General features: G+C 46.3%; 1 long non-coding RNA gene across 2 annotated transcripts; it reads right to left on the minus strand.

The window, feature by feature from the left end:
• Positions 1–9,076: 9,076 nt before the first annotated feature.
• Positions 9,077–11,753, minus strand: LOC136522404 (uncharacterized). 2 transcript variants are annotated; one of them, XR_010775885.1, is made up of 4 exons: positions 11,068–11,753; positions 10,007–10,137; positions 9,764–9,825; positions 9,077–9,367 (listed from the first exon to the last, which is right to left on the minus strand). It is a non-coding gene; the product is annotated as an uncharacterized lncRNA (long non-coding RNA). The 2 variants fall into 2 exon arrangements; XR_010775884.1 differs by lacking the exon at positions 9,764–9,825.
• Positions 11,754–12,092: the final 339 nt, after the last annotated feature.

Raw genomic sequence — 12,092 nt, forward strand, 5'->3', positions numbered from 1 at the left:
ATATCCGGTCACCTACATTATAGGTGGTTACTGGAAGAATTTAGCTATGGAAAGAATGATATCCTGGAATTAACCATGTGTGATGGATAATTGGAGACCGGACGGAAAAAAAGTTGGAGGCAACCAGACAGGGTTCTGGGGTGCTGTTAGTTTCCGTCTGTGTTGATTAAGGACCGACCGTTGTTGGCCCTCGAGTCATGTTGAACGCATGCCTTACATTTAGCTGGCCGGATAAAGTACCTTCCGACCGCGAAGCTGGGAGATTATTTAGGCCGAGTAGATTGCCTGCAGCACACTGTATCGGAGCAGGTGTGGTAGGACACGGGGGCGCAAAGATAAGACCAAAGAGCAGTCGGTCGGCCCCCGGGTACATGTGGTTCCTGGCAAACTCGAAATTCCTGGATAGTTGACTCGGTGATCAATATCTCACTTTAGCGGGTGAGTGAGGTTTGTGTAAGGAATAAATCACCAGCTGGTTAGGAATCGATTCGAATTGCCATCGCTCCTGGATAGTGAGCACTTGACTCGAGTTACGACATCATAGTAATTATTATGGAATAATGATGGTTATCTGGATGGTATGGGATATGCTAAATCTAAATTGGTAACTAGATGTTATTGGTTAATCAAGTGATTGCTATAGTACAGGTGCTTACCTAGATGGATAGGTCATAATTAAGGTGATGCAAAGTACTTAAAATGGTTTCTTCATGATAGCTTATGCTTTTCGCAAACAAGTCAGCTAGCCCACTAAAGAAAGCCTTGCATAATCCTTGGTGTCATTTGTTTTGGTTTCCAACGGGTAAGTCTAGCTGAGTACATTCGAGTACTCAGGGTTTATCCCACCTTGTTGCAGGTGATGTTCTCGACCCGTTGATGATGGTGGCTAACCGCTGGTGGGCTCGGCGATTCTATACTTACTTCTCATCTATATGCTTTTGTCGGATGATGTCACTATGCTAGCAATATATTTGGAACTTATATTAATGTCATCATTTGAAAGCTATGTTGTTTTCACTAAGCGGTTTTGAAACCCAAACTTGTACTATTATTTGTTAACCCCTTTGTAATATTATTTCCGCTGCAACCCGATGTATGTGATGTGTATTTGCTTAATCACATGATCTTGGTTGTGATGTTGATTTACCGAGGTCTTTCGGGACACTCGGCGGACTACCGGGTTTATATTAGTGAAAGTATGGGTGTGTCAACGTGTTAGCGGGGACAACCGTACTTGATCTTGTATAAATTGGGCGGTTCTGTCACAGCCTCTTGCTATGAGCCTACCAAGGTAGAAGAAGCTCTTAAAGATCTAGATTGGATCAATGCCATGCATGAAGAGTTGAACAACTTCACTCGCAATTAAGTTTGGACTCTTGAAGAGCGACCAAAAGGTGCAAGAGTCATTGGAACAAAGTGGGTGTTCCGCAACAAGCAAGATGATCAAGGAGTTGTTGTGAGGAACAAGGCAAGACTAGTTGCAAAGGGGTTCTCCCAAGTTGAAGGTTTGGATTTTGGAGAGACCTTTGCACCGGTTGCAAGATTAGAAGCCATCTGTATCCTACTTGCATATGCATCATATCATGAAATGAAACTATATCAAATGGATGTGAAAAGTGCATTTTTAAATGGCTTTATTAATGAACTAGTCTATGTTGATCAACCTCCCGGGTTTGAAGACCCTAGATATCCTAATCATGTTTATAGGTTGTCCAAGTCACTATATGGGCTTAAGCAAGCCCCAAGAGCTTGGTATGAGCGCCTTCGAGACTTTCTCATTGAGAAGGGCTTCACCATTGGGAAGGTCGACACCACACTATTCACCAAGAAGCTTGATGGACATATCTTCATTTGTCAAGTATATGTTGATGATATCATCTTTGGATCATCAAATGAAGACTCATGCAAAGAATTTGGTGAATTGATGTCGAAGGAGTTTGAGATGTCAATGATTGGTGAGCTTACATTCTTTCTTGGTTTTCAAGTCAAGCAAATGAAAGAAGGCATCTTCATCTCTCAAGAGAAATACACAAAAGATCTTCCCAAGAGATTCAAGATGGATGAATGTAAGTCAATCAAGACACCAATGCCTACCAATGGACATCTCGACCTAGATAAGGGAGGTAACCCGATTGATCAAACTCTCTACCGTTCCATGATTGGTAGCTTGTTATATTTAACCGCATCTAGGTCCGACATCATGTTTAGTGTGTGTATGTGTGCTAGATTTCAAGCTAATACTAAGGAAACACATTTAATTGCCGTAAAAAGAATCCTTAGGTATCTTAAGCACACACCAAGCATTGGCCTTTGGTATCCCAAAGGAGCTATATTTGAATTAATTGGCTATTCCGATTCGGATTACGCCGGATGCAAAGTTGATAGAAAAAGCACATCCGGAGGGTGCCATTTGCTTGGTAGATCACTTGTGTCTTGGTCCTCCAAGAAACAAAATAGTGTGGCTTTGTCCACCGCCAGGGCGGAATACATTGCCGCGGGTGCTTGTTGTGCACAAATATTATACATGAAACAAACTTTGCTAGACTATGGTGTAGTTCTAGAAAAAGTACCTCTTTTGTGCGACAATGAAAGTGCGGTAAAACTTGCAAATAATCCGGTTCAACACTCTCGCACCAAGCACATAGATATCCGCCATCACTTTCTAAGAGATCATGTTGCTAAAAATGATATATCACTAGAAGGTGTAAGAACCGAAGATCAATTAGCGGATATCTTCACTAAACCGCTAGATGAGGCTACATTTTGTAGATTGCGGAATGAGCTCAATGTACTTGATTTTAGTAACTTCACTAAACATTGAGCTTGTTTTGTCCCCTGCATTCATTGTAATATACAACATGTTTAATTTTTGGTAATGCATATAGAGCTTGTCTAACATGGTTAAGATAACCGCCGAAAAGCGTGTGAAGAAGCTTAACCTTGGATCAAACTTGACAAGCAACTAGATTTACTTACAAAGTACTGCATATGCATGGATGTTGTTTTGTCGTTTTGTTCCATTTGCCCTCTTATTGCCTATTTTCTTAAAAAGAATTATAGCCTAAGGCAAAATATTTTGAAAAATATGAGGGTTTGAGAGAGGTCACTCACATCAGTCCCAATTGGTGTTTATTTGGATCTTATTCATGTTGGGACTTGATTGAGAACAGGCAGCGCGGAGGAACATTGAAGATTTGCTGGAAAAGAGTGACCGGACGCTGCACCGGACTCTGTAATCCAGCGTCCGGTCAGTTCACAGGAGGTGAATAGAAGCTGAAGGAGTGATCGGACTCTACGTTTGTGCGTTCGGTCAGGAAGGGTTCCAGCGTCCGGTCGATCTACATGGCGTTGAAGGCAACTGACCGGACCTTGCTTGCGTCCGGTCATGGACCACCGGACGCGTCCGGTCATGATTCCAGAGGAACTGGACCTCTCTGGAATCGACCGGACGCTGGGTGGTAGCATCCGGTCGCTACCACCAGAGCGTCCGGTCAGTAGATCTGGTACGGCTTTAGGACTCTTTATCCGTTTCCTTTCTTGTTGCGTCGGGGAATCCTATTTAACCAAATCGGCCGTACTATTTGCCCCATCTGGTTCGTGCCCTAGCTGCCGTCATCGCTGCATCTCCTCCGCGCCAGCTCGCCGCGCCATCGCCGCCGAGCCCCGCAGCCACCGTCTCCCGCCGCCAGCCAGTGCGACCGCGTGCCACCGTAGCCTCGCGCCACCATGACCTAGCGCCACTGCAGCCGCTCGCCACCGCTGCCCTGCGCAGCCTGCACCTCCCCACGCCGGGCTTGCCTCTACCGCCACAGTCCCACGCCATCGCTCACCGCCGTGACCCACTCCCGCGCCGCCGTCGTACCCTGCCTGCGTCTGCCACCGGAGCCTCCACTACAGCGTTCACTCTCCCCTCCACCGGTAAGGCCATTTGCCCGTGACTTAGATAGATTTCAAAGCATTGATTTCAAATCATCCAGGGCTACCGATTCATCGAAGTGCTTCGCGAACCCTAACCCTAGCCGGTCCTAAAGGTTCCCCGCATGACGTCTTTTCTTTTCATCGGATCATCGGTTCGTCAGGTAGCAAGCTAGTCGCTTCTATTTCGTACCTACATTGCTTGCTCTCATAGGATTTCGCATCTATTAGATATATCGTATTTACTTGTATATCCATCTATTCCATCGTGCAGCGGGTCGGTGCCGTTGAGGTGTCTGTGACAGGTGATAGTCAACTCGGAGCCAAGCTCGTGAGTACGGATCGAGGCCAAGCCTCGAGAGTGTCAGTGGACAGTTGATCTTGTCAGCGGCAGTTTTTCTCTTGTCAGATCAGATGGCTCGCACCAAAAACGTTGGTGGTGGTCCAGGAGATGACGATCGGAGGCCCTCGCCTCGCCAGCATACAGGACCTAAAGGCAAGGTGATGAAGCAGGTTACATCTAAGAAGTGCAAGTACCCCGACGCAGAGACAGCGAGAGCAGCAGCAGTTGCTGAGGCCGCAGAGCGTGCCGAGAGAGGCGGTGCTCGTAGTGGTGTTGTCATTGTAGATCAACAGCTTACACCAGCACAGAGGGCAGCAGTTGAGGAGGCTGAGCGTCTTCATGGTGGTCCACCTAGGACTGTCATGATGGCAGGATGTTGTCTGGCTATTGAGGAGCCTCAGCCTCAGGGAGAGTCCTAGCAGGAGCCACAGCAGCAACCCCCACCAGCAGAGCCTTAGCCAGCTCAGGAGACTCAGGAGGGCCAGTAGGCCGAGGAGGCCGAGGAGACCGAGCAGGCACCCCAGCCACAGCTACGCCGCTCTGGTCATACCAGTGTACCAGTCCCACCGAGGCCAGCTACTCAGCGTAGGGGATCACATCCACCGCCTAGACCACAGGGTCCGCCTCCAGTGGTACATCTTGACTTGAGGGCCGCCACGACCAAGCAGGTTCGGCAGCTGAGGTTTGTAGAGTTTGAGGTGTGGTTTCCTCCGAGGAGGGATGAGAGAGCAGCAGAGGGTTTCTATACGCCACTGCAGGAGGATTTCTACAATGCTTATCTCAACAGTGGGGCAGTGTTCAGATCTCAGAGAGTCTGCAGTATTGAGGCTATTGTGGCAGCAGCCGGAGAGCATATCCGCCCCTACTTATCATATTTGCCGGGGCTGACAGATCTGATTGGCTGGATAGGACTGTATGTACCATCTTGGGTTCGATAGTTCTATGCTTCGCTCTACGTTGACCCGCATCATAACTTCATACACTTTGCATTCAGAGGCAGAGACTACAGGGTGATGAGTTTTAGGGCCAGGGAGATACTGAGGCTACAGGAGTAGCTTGTCAGATTGCATGAGGTATGTTATGGACAGCAGGAGCCTCCCAGGCGCCCACATGGTGGTTTGGTGCCCCCTACAGATCTTGTGCGCCATTGCTTCACGGAGCCCTTTGGTGAGGGGTCGAGGAGGAACCCCAGTGACCTTACTCCTACAGCTCGAGTGCTAGAGGCTATCATCAGGAGGACACTACTTCCCAGGTTGGGATACAGAGAGGGTCTGACTCGCCTACAGCTCTGGCTCCTCAATGCCCTGATGCAGCATACTGTATTTGATATTTGGGACCTCCTTCTATTAGAGATGGAGGATACTATAGCCGAGGGCTTCAAGGGTCGCAGGCAGCTTCCATATGCACATTGGATCACATTCCTGATGCTTAAGTCTGTGCAAGTTAGGACCCCAGAGATGGTTGCCGAGTACAGAGGTGCCACCATAGAGTTTCTAGCTTATAACATGGCACAGAGGATCAGGCATAGCACACCATAGGCACCCACTCAGCCTAGCTATCGTCTAGATGTTCCAGAGTCAGCAGCTCAGCAGGACGAGATTATCAGAGGCATAGCCACTACTGAGGAGCAGCTTGAGGCACAGCAAGAGGTGACAGAGTCTAGTGATAGTTCGGATGACGACTATCTGTCGATTCCTCATATGCCTCCACGCAGATATGATGTAGAGGCCGGCAGTTCCAGCTCAGCTCCACCTGCACCATAGACGGACCCCGCCTTGATTGCCATTCTTGAGCGGATACAACAGGATCAGGCACGATAGGCTCAGGAGACTGCTGCCAACTTTGCACAGTTTCAGGCTCGTCAGGACGAGTTCCAGCGGCAACAGCAGCTCCTTCAGCAGTAGATGCATCAGCAGTAGTTACTCATGCAGCAGCAGCTTATGGGGTTTATGCAGCATATAGTAACAGCACTTGGGGCTGCACAGCCATAGTTTTTGCCCCAGCTTGCTCAGTCTGCCACCACCACGACGACTCCAGCAGTACAGTCTAGTGGGCTTCAGAGTCAGGGACAGCCTCTAGCTCTGTTTGCCTCTCCCACAGTACATGTGTCCCAGTGGTTGTCCTCACCAGTGGTAGCCCCACAGTTCACACCATATCATATGGGCTTCTCACCGGATTAGTCTTCCTCGCTATTTGTGCCTGGCACGTCAGTCTCCAGGAGTCTTGGAGCATCCTTCAGCGAGTTGACAGGCATGCCTACACCACCACACATGCATACCGCTGATCCTTCTACAACAGCTCCTGTCGTCGTGACTACTCAGAGGCTCCCTTCTTCTATCGCACCTTCAGATCCTACGACAGATATTCTAGCAGCTTCACAGGCAGCACCTGCCCCAGCTTAGACCTAGACCGCTTTAGCGATGCTTCCTGCCAGAGAGGGTCAGTCAGTACAGAGCTCAGGGTTAGATGATGATGGCGCCCAGTTCTAGCTTGCCCCTCGTACCTCAGCGCCCGGCTCGTCCGCTGTAGCTCCGCCGACCGACCCTTAGGTTTTGGTGTTTGACGCCAAAGGGGGAGAGGGTTTGAGTATGTAGACTTAGGGGGAGCGACATCTAGGGGGAGCTAGTTATCTATTATTAGCTTATTATCTATTACATTTGGAGTTTCTATGTGTGTGATACATTATGCATCCATGTTTACTATTATATCTATGTGGTAGTGATATCTACGTGATTGTGATATATGACATGTATGCTCTCTATTTTGAATTCCTTTATATATCATATCACTTGTGTTATGCTCATTTGCCTTTGCTTCCATGTTTATACTCCGATGCAAATGAGCTTTATTACTTGTACTCTTGCTTAATTCATATCCTTTGAGTACATTGTGTTGGCTTGGATCATATAAGCTTGCCTAACTCTTTTGTTCTTATTAACCAAAGCTTATATGAACCAAGCCCATCAAAAACCTCACTCTTTCACATACTCGAGGTGGTATTGTCATCAATCACCAAAAAGGGGAGATTGAAAGCATCTAGGCCCCTAGTTGGATTTTGGTGATTAATGACAATACAAGATTACTATGACTAACGTGTGTTTTGCAGAGGCAATTAAGTTAGGTCATGGTAATGGAGATCGATTGGGCAATCGAGGTGGTCATGCCCCTACGATGGAAATCGTTTCGGTTTTCAAAGGATGGACGACAAGGTTAAGGATGACTAGTTCTAAGTGTCGATTGGAGTTGGAGAGAGACTTAGAGTAGTTTAGGACTTTGTTTTTCCTTTGGCCGTACTATTAAGGGGTGTATGGATGGGTAGCTTGACCTAGGTGAGTCTAGTGAGTTAGGTGTGGTGCACACTTGTTAAAACTAGCACTAGGTAGCTCCTCAATATGCCTAAGATCCTTTGGAGAAAACTTCATTCATATATGATCGAGAGTTGGAAGTGAATGGAGGGTCAAATGCTGACCGGACGCTGGCTCCGGTGTGACCAGACGCTGGCCGCAGGGTCCGGTCAGTTCATTTGACCAAGAAGAATGTGTTCGGTGCGACCGGACGTTGGAGAGGTCAACTGACCGGACGCTGAGGTCCAGCGTCTGGTCGACTCCAGTAAGGTTCCAGAGAAGGAATTCTGCGACCGGACGCGTCCGGTCAGTACTGACCGGACCCTGGGGGTTCAGCGTCCGGTCGAGTACAGTAAGGTTCCAGTGAGGGTTTAATGCGACCGGACGCGTCCGGTCAGTGGTGATCGGACCCTGCCAGCGTCCGGTCAACACTTTATCACTGGTGTGCGGGTTGAACTGACCGGAGCGTCCGGTCACCCCGCAGAAGCTCATAACGGTTCGTTTTTCAGGCTGCCTTATAAATAGAAGCTCCACTCATGTGTGGAGTCACTTTTGCTCATTCCAACAGCTGAGAAACACGTTTGTGAGTGCCAAGAAGAGCAAGGTCCTAGTGAGGTGATTGAGATTTGAGAATCTAAGAGAGTAGCCTCATTAGTGAATCAAGAGTAGCAAAGTGTACATCCATCTTCTCATTAGGCTTTGCGTGGTCAAGTGAGAGTTCGTGCTTGTTACTCTTGGTGATCGCCATCACCTAGATGGCTTGGTGGTGATTGGGAGCTTGGTGATCACTCGGCAGAGCTTGTGGGTGACCCAACTCAAGTTGTGAGCGGTTTTGGGTGATTCGCCGTGACGGAGTGTCGAAGAATCAACCCGTAGAGAGCACTTGATCCTTGCGCGGATCAAGGGGGAGCTACACCCTTGCACGGGTGCTCCAACGAGGACTAGTGGGGAGTGGCGACTCTCCGATACCTCGGCAAAACATCACTGCGTTCCTCTCTCTCTATTTACTTTGAGCATTTACTGTGAGCAATTCAATACTTGTTTTTACATTCATAGAATTGCCATGCTAGAGTAAGTTTGGAACATAGGTTGCAAGTCCGTTGTGCGTTAGATCAATAGAAACACTTTTCTAGGCACAAGGGGTTAATTGGGCTAACCGTAGGATTTGATTATTGCAAGAAAATTTAGAATTAGCCCAATTCACCCCCCCTCTTGGGCATCTTGATCCTTTCATGTTGTTAATATCCAACGTAATTAATAGCTATTTTAAATAAAACTTACATATAAAAGTAACAACATGACTGCAATGGTTATTATTGCATATGCCAAATGGCCTCAGTCATTCAGAATAGAAGAAGGGACCATATACATCTAATGGTTCTCATCACTGCATGTGCCAAATGCCTCAATTCAAAAAAAGTACAATAGAAAGATCATAAAAGAGTGATAATCATCATTGCATATTCCCATATACCTTAGTTCAGAAAAGAAAATAGACAGATGGATGGTAATCATCACTGCATATTCCCAAATGTCATAGCTCAATGAAAATTTATAGTCATTATATAAATTGGAGCCATTGTATGCATACATAGCTACAACAACAGCAATGGTAAGCTTTGATTCCAACATCATTGGAACTAAACAGTATTGAGTTCAATAACAGAAAAACAGGCATAGACATATATATTTCTTATCTTGTAGGTCGTCCATGGGAGGTGAAGTGAATGATGTCTGATGCCTTGACTTCAATAGTAGGTTGCACCTAAAGAGATATGGAACTATTTTAGATTAAAAAATCTGTCACGACCCGTAAACTATCTGGAAACAAACGTATAAGTAATGAACATGTAGAAGTGTGGGTATTTTTTGAAGGATGAAATATAGTAATCGGAGACGTAATAGCATGTTAAAATGCAGTAAACTATTAGTTTGTTTAATAGTACATGAAAACAATTTGATTGTCTATACTTGTACAGCTCTTTGAATGTGCACCTAAAAAAATATAGCTGAAATGAGCTATATTCTATATAGAATTAAGAAGGTTGTAATCATGTCAAACTGCTAAACTTAAAAAAATAACTAATAGTTTCGTAGCATAGTTAATAAATACTTAGTGTACTTTTCCTTAAATCAGGGCCTGAGATGATAACGTACTTACATCTCTCTAGCATACTCTTGTAAGAACTATTGGTTGCATTTCTCTCTTGTAAGAGAAGAGATCTGTAGATCATTCCAAATAGAAAGTAAAATTGGAATAAATACAGAAGACTTGGGCCACGAAATAATCTACAAATTGCTAAGTCACAACGATAAGCAGTGAGGGCAGCATGTTGTGATGCTGTTATGCACGTTATTAGGAGCTAAAACACAGAAACTCAGTGAGGATATGATAGTTATGTACCTGCAGAGAGCATTGTTGTCAATGATTTCTGAATAAATGATTTGCATCCAAATTGTAGTGTTTTGCCAATATCTTTGCAAGATTTATCTCTGCTGCTACCGCTTTTTGGATATTTCTAGCAAAAGGTAAATCTGAATAAAATATGGAAGGAAACAAAAGGTATGTTAGTGCTTTAAATTTTAAAATCCAATTAAAGTGTATAGGTAAATTTAGACTGGGATTTTGATCATCGGTGGCCTCCAAAAATTAATATAGTAGAGGTAGAAAGGTGATAGTGTCTCCAAATTGCATCTCCTTGGGTTACTAAAACTCATGGCCTAATCTCTTACTGTGAGGCTTTGTGATCATTCAGTGGATTATCATTCATAATACTGACCCCATATTATCCATCCAAACATCAATTCATTATCAAGCAAAGACTAATTCTGGTACGATAATATTTCTTTATTCTTCTAACATATCAGAATATATGCCCCTGACTAAAGTGATGATGTATTAAGAATTTAGTAGTGAAGAAAAGCACCGTAAAGAAGTATCCTTCATATTTATAAGGTAATGCTCCATGTTATTGAAAGGATTGGGCCTATGCAGTTCAAAGATGTTAGGTATCATCTTATTAATGTCAATATTGATCAGAGTAAACCTTCAGAGCTTTGCTGCTCTTTTTCTGGAGTAGTAACTAAATGTCTAAATCATTCAAAAAATTGTTTAATGGTGAAAGGAGAATATAGTTGAATATAGAACACTATGATAAAAAACCAATTTATAACCAAAATTGTAAGACATCCTTTGTAACATAATCTCGCTATCCTGCTTATCGTGATCCTCTCTATGTTGTTTTTACAGTTTATTGTAAACTATTTCTAGCTATAGTGCACACCCTTCTTAATTTTTTAGAACCATGTTTGAGAAGATACTCTTAGTCTGATTAAAATTCTACACCAATGTGGATTCAATCTATCAATATTCAGAGCATAGTACAGATTAACACATCTGTTTACTTGCATTTTGTATAAGAGTAAAGAGAAGAGAGAGAGAAAAAAAGGCATGTTAGCACTCACCAGGATATACCTCATAGACATATCGTCGAACACTTGTGTGCAGCCTCCAGGTTGACGCCAACCATGGTGTCAGAGATGATGGTGGCCGTGGCCGCAGTGGTGACAAATGGTGGCTTCGGGACCGCATCCAGCCACAGTCGGTGCAGGCTGCAGTGATGCAAGAGCAGACCGCTGGGTAGGGGCACCTTGATGTGGCAACGTGGTTTGCGTGCGACCGAGGTCGGAGGTGGAGACTGGTTCCCAACAAGAGCGGAGCGCTGTGGGGGCATGGTGGCTTAGAACGGACCATCTCGGCTCCGTTGTCGCGAGCCCGGTCTCGCCGCACCTGGAGCCCGCTGCCGCGCCGGGAGCCCCTGTGGCGTCTGGAGCCCGCTGCCTCGCCAGCTCGTCAGTGGCAGGGATTCGCGCCGGTGGCTTGCGCGCCGTCGCTTACCGGCGACCTGCGGTCAGCCGCACCCACGGGCTGGGAGCCGCCGCCAGATCCCCGCCTCGCCACCTGTGCGTCGCGTCGTGCCAGTGCGTCGCGCCAGCTCATCGGCGACCGCGATTCAAGCCCGCTCTAGTGACCCTGCAAGCGGAGGTTGGAGTGGAGAGCAGGGGCAGGGGCGGCGGTCCGGCGGAGGTGAGAGGGGACAAGCGTCGCCCACGAAGCTTCGTGATGGCTCCGGTAAAGGCATGGATCGAGGGTCGATTTCGGTAAAGTCGAGGGCTTTTTGAAAAAAAACTGAGAGGAGGCTTGGACTGAGGGTTGATTCCACTAAAGTTTGAGGTTTTTTTTTTGTAAAAAGACTAGGGCTCGCACGATCTGGGCCGTCCGCGCGTCCGATCCGATGGCCGGGAAAAACAGGCGACATGGCCACGCTGCCTGGCCCTCTTTTGGTAGCAGGATTCATATGGTAAGATACAGGTGCAGCCGTGCAGGTGCTGTACCACTGTTGAGATCAGGGAAGTCTAATCGTCTATTTCTTGCTTGCAGAAGCTATAGACACTGCTGTTCTGAGGTCGATTGATTGGTTTATTGTTGA

This window comes from Miscanthus floridulus, chromosome 18 (genome assembly GCF_019320115.1).
Source record: "Miscanthus floridulus cultivar M001 chromosome 18, ASM1932011v1, whole genome shotgun sequence".
NCBI lineage: Eukaryota > Viridiplantae > Streptophyta > Magnoliopsida > Poales > Poaceae > Miscanthus > Miscanthus floridulus.